The sequence below is a fragment of the Ostrinia nubilalis genome, chromosome 12 (genome assembly GCF_963855985.1).
Source record: "Ostrinia nubilalis chromosome 12, ilOstNubi1.1, whole genome shotgun sequence".
NCBI lineage: Eukaryota > Metazoa > Arthropoda > Insecta > Lepidoptera > Crambidae > Ostrinia > Ostrinia nubilalis.
Window position 1 is genome coordinate 3,690,802 of NC_087099.1, and position 9,544 is coordinate 3,700,345.

The window sequence follows — 9,544 nt, forward strand, 5'->3', positions numbered from 1 at the left end:
ATTTACCATACCTTATCATTTTGTATTTCATTTTCAAGTAACTTTTTAAACAAAACGTGGGATTTTTTAAAATCTCAGGTCTTTTGAACGCACATCTGAACGATGTCTGGTTTTAATTTCACCCTGTTTCTGCTGTAGACTACCTCCAGGGTAAACAGTTATAAAGCATGGGATTCTTTGGATTCTCGCCTTCACTGCTTTTAACGCTACTACTACTAGGTCTCCCTATCCGTGAGATGGCAACTACTTTTATTTTTGATTTTTTACACTTAAAACTTCATTGTACCTATTGTTCACGCAGAACTAATTAAAGAAATACATTATTTAGTTTCGAGAATTTATTGTACTTTAGACAATAATATTACATTGAAATTGGAGTTAACGTGCCGGCCGGCGGCACGTCAAGCCGGTTCGGTGGCTGATAGGCGAGAGGGGGATACAGTGAATGGAAGAGTGAACGCGCGCGCGGACCGAATGAGATCGACCGATAGTGATGTGTAGCTGTCTGTCATAGACAATTTTTCAGCGCGACTAAAATATGCTTTGGCGCGTAGCCGCACCAATGCAGCGTGACAAACAACTGCAGTTCGGACTTCATTATGTGTCCACTACACATACAATAAAATTCGAACTATCGCACATTTTTTCTTTCTAATTCTAATTCAGTAAAAAATGTTTTTGAGACCTTCATTCAAAATTCAAAAGTTATTATCATATGACAGAACTTATGACCAGACTAATGTACATTGAATAAAATATTTTTCTTTTTATCATCAAGCTTAGCAGTCTAATAAGTTACTATGACACTCGAGTTAATCCACATTCAGCACCATAGCCTCCCCTTCTACAAGGCCCTCTACAAATGTCAAAACGTCACTTAACCCTTTTAGCACCAGTTCTTTTGTTTTTGAGAAGATGTACCCAAATTTTTATATCAATTTAATTATAGTCCAGTCGTTTGGTACAAATTAACGTGGTTACCTGGAAAGTGTTTTGAAAATTGGTGATTAAAATAGATTTCGCTATGCTCTCTGTTAGTCTGTTAGTTAAGTGTGATTGCCGCGCTCGTTGCGAAATTGGAAAAATGCTGCCTTAGAGAAAATTTTTGATAGTTACATTCTTTCCTATTTCGTCGTTACAGCCAAATGTTCACTGCTGGACAAAGGCGAGAGGCCTTTGGGTTTTCCATAGGTTTTTCATAATGAACAGTCCTGCGCTGCCCGCATTCAGGTTATTCCCGCGACCTTTACCAGATCGTCGGTCCCCCTAGTAGGAGGCCTGCCCACGCTACGTCTTCCAGCCCGTGATCGCCACTCAAGAAATTTTCTGCCCCAATGGCCATCGTCTCTACGAGCTATGTGTCCCGCCCACTGCCACTTGATTTTAGCAATTCTGCGTGCTATGTCGGTCACTTTGGTTCTCCTGCGGATCTCCTCATTTCTGATTCGATCACGCAGGGAAACCCCGATCATAGCCCGCTCCATTACCCTTTGGGTGACCTTGAGCCTTCTTATGAGGCCCATAGTAAGCGACCACGTTTCAGAACCTTAAACTTTCCTATTTATTTCACGACTAGCTTTTGCCTGCGGCTTCACCCGCGTGAAATTTAGTGTCACAGATCGGCATAAATTATAGCATATATATTAATCTGGGTTACAAACAATAATATTGTACAGTTTCAACAAAATCCGTTGAGTACTTTTTGCGTGAAAGAGTAACAAACCTGAGACACAGGAATCTTCCTAGTTCAGGTATCAACCAACCAACATTCTTACTTTTTGTTTTTCCTGATTGTTAATTTGTTATCATAATATTATCTGTTATGTTGGTGAGAAATAAACATTACTTTACTTTATTTTAAACTTCCAGACATCCAAACTTTCGCATTTATAATATTAGTAGGATACAATTATGTAATGTAGAAACAAACAAGACAAAAAAAAAGTATACTTCAGCAACGCGAATTTTTTTATACTTCAGCATATTTAGGACACCCGGCAGCGTGTCCTGCCATGATCAAAGAAAAAAGAACTCGCAATTTAGCAGGTACATTAATTTGACTGTTTCACAACTTACATAACATGAAATTTATCACATTTATCAAAGCTTCTTAGCTTGTCTATGTCCCAAAAATTATAAAAAGTAGTTGTCAAAAACCTTTTTTAAGGCGGATTTTTTTCAATAAAGCGGGCGCGCGCGCGGCTATAAACGAGGTCACAAAATTCGGAAAGAACATAGCGAAATCTATTTATTCACCAATTTTCAAAAATTCCGGAAAACTTTCCAAGTAAAATTAACAAATAACTGGACTATTTACTCGTTATTGAGCACAAAGACACAAACTTGGTTATTTTTCCAGAAAATTTATATTTAAGTGCATAAATGTAAAAATGGCTTCATAGTGCACAAAATTAGCAATAGGTGGCATAATAATGGTTACTTTTTAGCGCCTAGTTTGAAATGTGATTGAACGATGACAACTAACAACAGTTGTCAGTTAGGTAAAATTTTATTTTAGTTGGAAAAAGACAAAAAGTGGTAAATGGGTTAACGTGCGGGGGCTGCAAAATCATGTTGTGACGTCACGCGCGAATATTGGAAATTTTTGAAAATTTTAAAAAGTCCGTAAACTTCTCGAGGCTCTATCTTCGGTAATACTGGATGGATTGAGGTGAAATAAAAACTAGTGTAATGTGTGTGATCTAAACTTTAAATTAAGTCATAATTTAACTTAATATTACAACTTATGCGTGTTGTCCATTCAGTAATTTAAATCAGTTTATTAAAGTAATTTTTTCATATTTTTTATTTCGTTTTTATAGTTCAACGATAATCTACGTAAGTACCAATAAGTAATAAACGTTATCCAAACTTGTTGAAAATAAACAAAAACTCCCATGGGTTTATCCGTTGGCGAAGCACTCTAAAGTCGAGAAATTTCTTCAATTAAATAGATGACTTTCTAAAATAAATCGAGTTTCCTGAGCCCTTAGTCGAGTGACGTCAAGTAGTAAATTTTATTAGAGAGGAATGATTAATTGATTTTCTGTGTAGCGCCCCTCTTATAAGAGATGACAAACAAATTTGTACAGGTCGACGCCGCTAACTTAAGTTTTTGAAGCAATAATATTTACTTTGAATTTTGAGGCGGAGTAAAAATCATAGAGCTACATGATACGCCTATGGAATCTGTTTGTGTTTTGATTAATTTTGTTCCTCTTGGTAGGTCCTGTTTTTGCATGTATTGTTAATTAATAGTGTCTGCTCTCAAATATCTAAAGCATTATTAAAATATTTTTCGGTTTACCTTTACAAACGTTAAAAACCAGAAGGTGAAATGTGTCTGTAAAATGTATCATAATAGCCTATTGGAATGGTACTATTACTTATTCTGTGCTATTTGTATGAGTGTCAGACTGCTGATTCAAAAATCAGTATATTGCTCCCCATACTCGTGTTTATCCAATCTGGAGGATTTAAATCGAAAATTAGTAAATTCTTCATCCAAAAAAACTACCACCAGATTATTTGGTAAAAACAGGGAAATTTTTGTGCCCATGACTGTACTATCTCTTCAAATAGACTCCTAACTTGTCAAAAAAACCAAGTCTCGCAACTCAGTTGTTCTACGGTAAAAAGTTGTGAGATCCATGTAATACCAAGTCCAGGCCAGGAAATCTTTAACGTTTTACATAAATTATTGACTTGGCCATCGCACTAAATAATTTAATTTACACGTGTTTTCATGCGATGGCCAAGTCAATATATTTATGTAAAACGTTAAAGATTTCCTGGCCTGGACTTGGTATTACATGGATCTCACAACTTTTTACCGTAGAACAACTGAGTTGCGAGACTTGGTTTTTTTGACAAGTATTGTTTTTGATGGGATCTCATTTCTTTTTGTATTTTGTAGACAGCAGTTATGTATATAGAAAACTGGACCGAAATTGAAAAATTTTACTCGACTTGGCGGTTGCACTACCGTGCCCCCAAATCTCATTTCTTTTTGTAGTTTGTAGACAGCAGTTATGTATCTAGAAAACTGGACCGAAATTGAAAAATTTTACTCGACTTGGCGGTTGCACTACCGTGCCCCCAAATATTTTAGTTTTTCCTTGATTCATACACCAAACACTACTTATATTCCAAATTTGAAGCTTCTAGGTCTGCTAGAAGTGCCTTAGAATTTTGATGATCGGTGAGTCAGTCAGTGAGTCAGTGAGTGACAAAATTAAGTAACTTTGACCCGTTATAATTCTTAAACTACTGGTTCAAATTGAATGAAATTTTAAATATACCGTGTCTTTACAATGCCTGCATAGCTAATGGAAATTCAGCCTTCTAGTTTTATCCACAACGAAGTAACAGGCGGTCGAAAATGGCCTGAATTGCTTCGAGAAAAGGATGGTACGGCCGTGCCGCTTTTTTGCTCGACTTGGTGGGGGCACTGCCGTGCCCCCAGATATCCAAAGCGTTCATTGGATGTTTCCAATCAATGGCGTAATGTCAAAAAGCCTTAATAATAGCAGTTGAAAAGATAAAGTGCCTTGGAGAGCTCCTCCAGGAATCATTAGCACGGTGTCCATCAATCAGAAATATCGCTGACTGTAACAAGCATAATTATGGAAGGGAAAAATAATGGAATAAAAGGTACTTGTGAGCGATCTTCCAGTTATTTGGGCACGTGGAATAAAATTTGGGGTTCTCCAACGAACAGAGATCAGGGTTTCTCTTGAATATTAATTTTATTTTTGATTAAAATCTAGGTTTTGTTTCAATGTTTTCCTATAATCCTTTTTAATTACTACCATGGCAGGAACAGGTATTAATTTTATTGCATCATTATTGCTATAACACTGTTAGACAATATAGTTTCAATGCTACGAATGTCGAATATCGAACTCATTGCTCATGATGATGATGACGATCCATCCGACCGATTTCGGCCATGGCGACCACTCCGACTCCTAGCTGTCTTGGCGGCGCTAGTGTGCCCGAAGATGGCTTACGTAGCCGATCTTCGCGGCAAACCCCCTCGCACATTGAGGGCATCTGAGCACGCCGCCAACATAGTTATAGTGAATGGCGGCAGATGGACGGGCTTTCAAGTCATCGCGCTTCGCGTCGAGTTAAGTCGTACGCTGCTCCTCGAACTCGTGGACTCGCCTCTTCACAATCTCCCGCCATTCTGCACCCTGTGCTGCCAAACCTTCCCACTGAGAGGGCTCAATATTGCATCTGCATTGTTCATAATGTCTATTAACACCACATGCCTCTTGTGTTGGTCTAGTCTAGTATTTAACCAAAATAATAACAAAGTTAATCAATACTATATTTTCCAAAGAAAACATAATCTTTTCTAGTCTACAATCTACCTAGAAAACCTTTTTCTTGCCAATAAACCGCTATTGTGTATCCATTATAATAACCCCATTGAATACTGATTGGTTTAAGAAAAATCCTCTTCCTCTTCAAAAAGATTAATATCGGCGATGACGTCTTAGAAACCCGTAATGAAGCTTATTATACGAAAGTAACGGCTCACTGGAACTAAGTTGAAGGGTCGTAATGAATTAAATTGGAATTGGCACGGTTCAGACTGATAAATCTTATAAAATCTTGAATAATTGCCACATTTTCTTTCGGGAATTTCAGACTTTATATTGGATTAAAATAAAGATTAAAATAAACTGGAGACGCAGATCACACTCGAATACTTTAATTCCTGTATTTTAATAACGCTCCTTCTGGCACATTTGGGTAAAAATGTCTTAAAGTTATTGAGAAATAGTTGTCCTCTTACCATCCTGGATGATAAGCATTTTTGCGGCCGCACACGGCTGCCTTCGACGCTGGCCATTAAGAAAAACTACATTCTTTTTTCATCGCCCAATATAGATGCTCTTTTGTTTTTACTCGCTCACGACCCTTGAATTGACACGCATACCACGACGCATAATGTGGAAAATCGAGTGTTATGTAAAAAATAACAAAAGAAAAACGATCTGCGTCGATGAAAAAAAAGTTTGTAGGTTTTCAGCCAGCGCACGCGGATAATAAGCAATAAGCACTAATAATCGTGGCTGTGACTTTAAAACCGTGTAATTTTAATCATCAGTGTAGAGATGAGAATTTACTTATTTTTAGATATTATACTTTAGTTAGCCCTTTCACCAGCATTGTAAATATCTTCAGTCATTACAAATTGATAGAAGGAGGAGAATCATTTTGAAGTAGAAGGCTTGCATTTTTTAACGCTAGTGAATGCAGAACTAAGGATCATCCTAATGTTGACTCGTAATAACCTGATCAGGCCTTAGATTTCTTGTTTTCAACTAAGGAGTTATTTACCGAAAATTCACAAAAAAAAAGTATTTTATTATTTATCGTCACTTACGAATTGGAGCCTAAAATAAAATCAATCTTTCTGATGAGTCTCCAAGGGATAAAGACGTCAACTGAACAGAACCAATCAGTATAAATTATTATGTAAAAATCGAGCACTGGCAATTTTCTCAGCCAATCCAATCGAGAGGTGAGGAAATAAATTAAGACGTTGTTAACTTAATGACTTGACTCCAAATTGGATAGGCCCAATTGTTTGGCAGCGCAGGCAGCCTTTTGAAAAATGATTATCACCAAAGTTGCTGTGCGTAAAATTTCAACGCAGACCGCTAACGTTTTATTAAAATGAGCTTTCATAAAGTTAACTCATTATACTTACAGTACAACGCATCACAATAACAATAATGTTGCAAATTCGTACTTGATACTATGTAGTACAAGATACTGTGGTATTTAATGATATTCACTAGTAAATAACTACGATATAGCGGTTGGGCTTTCATTTTGTAACTCTCATAATGATTCAAAGTTGGTTAAAAGTTTCGAATTGTGTTAGTATTGTTTGTAGAACCTGTTTTTGATTGCAGTTTTTTGAAGAGATACAAAAAACTACTCTAATCTACTTTACCATCACTTACATGTACCATTTTCAAGCGAAATAAATGATTTGATTTGAAAAGATTTTAAAATAATAGTTTCGTGCTTCATCAATACTCGTACATTCAGGCACCTTATCTAAGATAGGATTAATGATCAAACAGCCTATTTATGATGTTAAAATTACAACGAACACGAACTCCATACAGAAGCACTTAGTTGCAGTGCAGTACTTGCACCAACTTGACACGCTTTCACTTTTCCCGACCACTATCAAAACGAAACCGAGCGCTTTTCAGCTTAAAGCGCTTTATTTTTCAGCTCAAACCGCTTTATTTCTCGCAGCGGTGAAACCGCATTAAACATGGAAGGTCAAGTGACGTTTTAATTTTTACTTTTACAGCGGGAATTGCTTTTGAAAATGTTTATAAAGTGTTCTGTCACATCCAATTTACAGTTTGCGGTTTGTGTTTTTCATTCGTTTCGTTTGCTTGTGTTGTGTGGTTACATCCCATTTTTCCTAATTGACGTTCCAGTTTGAAATTTGAAACTTGATGCTTTTATTTCAATTGACACGCTTTATTAGCTGTTAAAATAACAGAAAGAATGTATTTCATTATTTGCATTTTAACTGTATTTTCTCAGTTTTTTATGGATCGAAGGTTTTTAGTACCTACCTTTGGTAAAAGTCCAGAAAAAGTGTGCTTTGATATTATTGGGAACATCCAGTAACAACTACCAACCCAATTATGTAAAGAAGATTATGTATTTGTGGATGCCTCTTTGGAGGCAGCCTGGTTAATGCTTCTCGAAAAACTAACATGTAGTTGGCAGATGGTGACAAATTAAATAGAAGTGGTATTTGACAACAATAACAGTACTTACGTGGTGCATTTCCCAGCGCTCGCTAGCGCCACCTGCAGCGCCACTAGCAGCACAATGGCAGCCATCTTGGGAAGTGACGTCAACGCATCACAGCCGGATATTACCGCCCAAGTCTGCCTGAAACAAGATTTTTCCAGTTTAGCGCGGTAAAATATGATTAGAGGAAGAAAGTGGTTCGAGGGAACTGATATAGTCTCAAGGATGTCATGTATTTTTAATAAGCTTTTTCTGTAATGGTTTTTATTTTAAGTCAAATTCCAAGAAAATGCATGTTGGTCAATTAATCATTACATAGGAATGCACTTTTAATACAATACCAACACCACTTATGTATTTACCCTATTTTTTTAGCAAATAAAGAATTTGAATTTGAATTACGGTTTCAAATTGGATTTCGATGATGTCAATGAGAATCATTGTAGTAGATTTAACTCTTTCCCTTTTACGTACAACTGTAATGTCAATACTATGTACCTATCTCTATTGAAAACACCGTATAAATATTAGGTTTCCTTACTGGTCTACCTCTACTTAGCTCCAGGCTTCAATCCGTTCAAAATAAGTGAATACACAATATATTCACATAAAATTTCAGTTATAGACTCCACTCCATCAAGTACAAAAGAAAAAGTTTTTACAATACGTCATAAAGCATAAGCATCGCAAAAGCACATCAAAACAAAAACAGATCAATCCGGCCACGATTCCGCTTGACAGTAAAAACGTTATAACCAAGTTAATAAACTCGAAACGGTCTCATCGCGTATGTACTCGGCGTTTTCGATTACTCCCAAGTCTGGGGAACACTTAAAGTTAGCAGAGCCGTATTTATGATACATAAAGCCGTTTTACAGCTACGACTACGCGGCTGCTGACCCAAGTAGGTCAACGTGTTAAGGGGTGGAATCGATAGGATTGATATTTCTGAGAATCGAGCAAATGGTTTTTTTGTTTGCTGCCAGTCCGCGCCACTTTCGAACGTGATGGTTTTCTTTTGTTTTTTTTTTCTCTCAAATTATTGTCATTGATGACGCGATCGCGTAAATGGTTTAAGGCACCGCGCTACTTTTGAACGTGATGGATTTCTTTTGTTTTTTATTTTTAAAAATGTTATTGATGACGCAAGCAATCTTTTACAGCCTCATTACATTAGGCTGCATTTTTTGTTTATGACCTTTGCCTGTGACCTCTGATATTTTAGAAAATGTAATATCACTAATTGAGATTTAGATGCGATCACACACAAGCAAGATTTGAGTAGCTCGCATTTCTGAATGAAACCTGAAGACGCAGCGATCACGATTTGAAATTACAGAAACTGTTCCTCAATTCTTTGCAGAAGGATCAAATCTAATCAAAACAAAACATTAAAAAAATAGTTGTTGCCAATGATTTATAATCAGATATTGTTATTGTGTATTTAACAAAATAATCTAAACTGTTTAAACCAAAGTTTAGTTAGTTACTAGTTTGCTAGTTTCCTGAAGTCTTTCCCTTAAGTCCTAACATCAGTTGTGGGATTGCAAATAATCAGAAGTGGTTCAGTGAAAAATACTACTGTGGATATTGGAAGGACGTGGAAATAGCGATGTATTTGGTCTTAGTGACAATGCTTTTAGTTATAGTGCAGCTTTCATTTAAGGAATATTAAATAAAAACGAGAAGCGAGTCATGTAGGTACCGTAAGTTGGAGAATATTAGTCATTTGTCATAT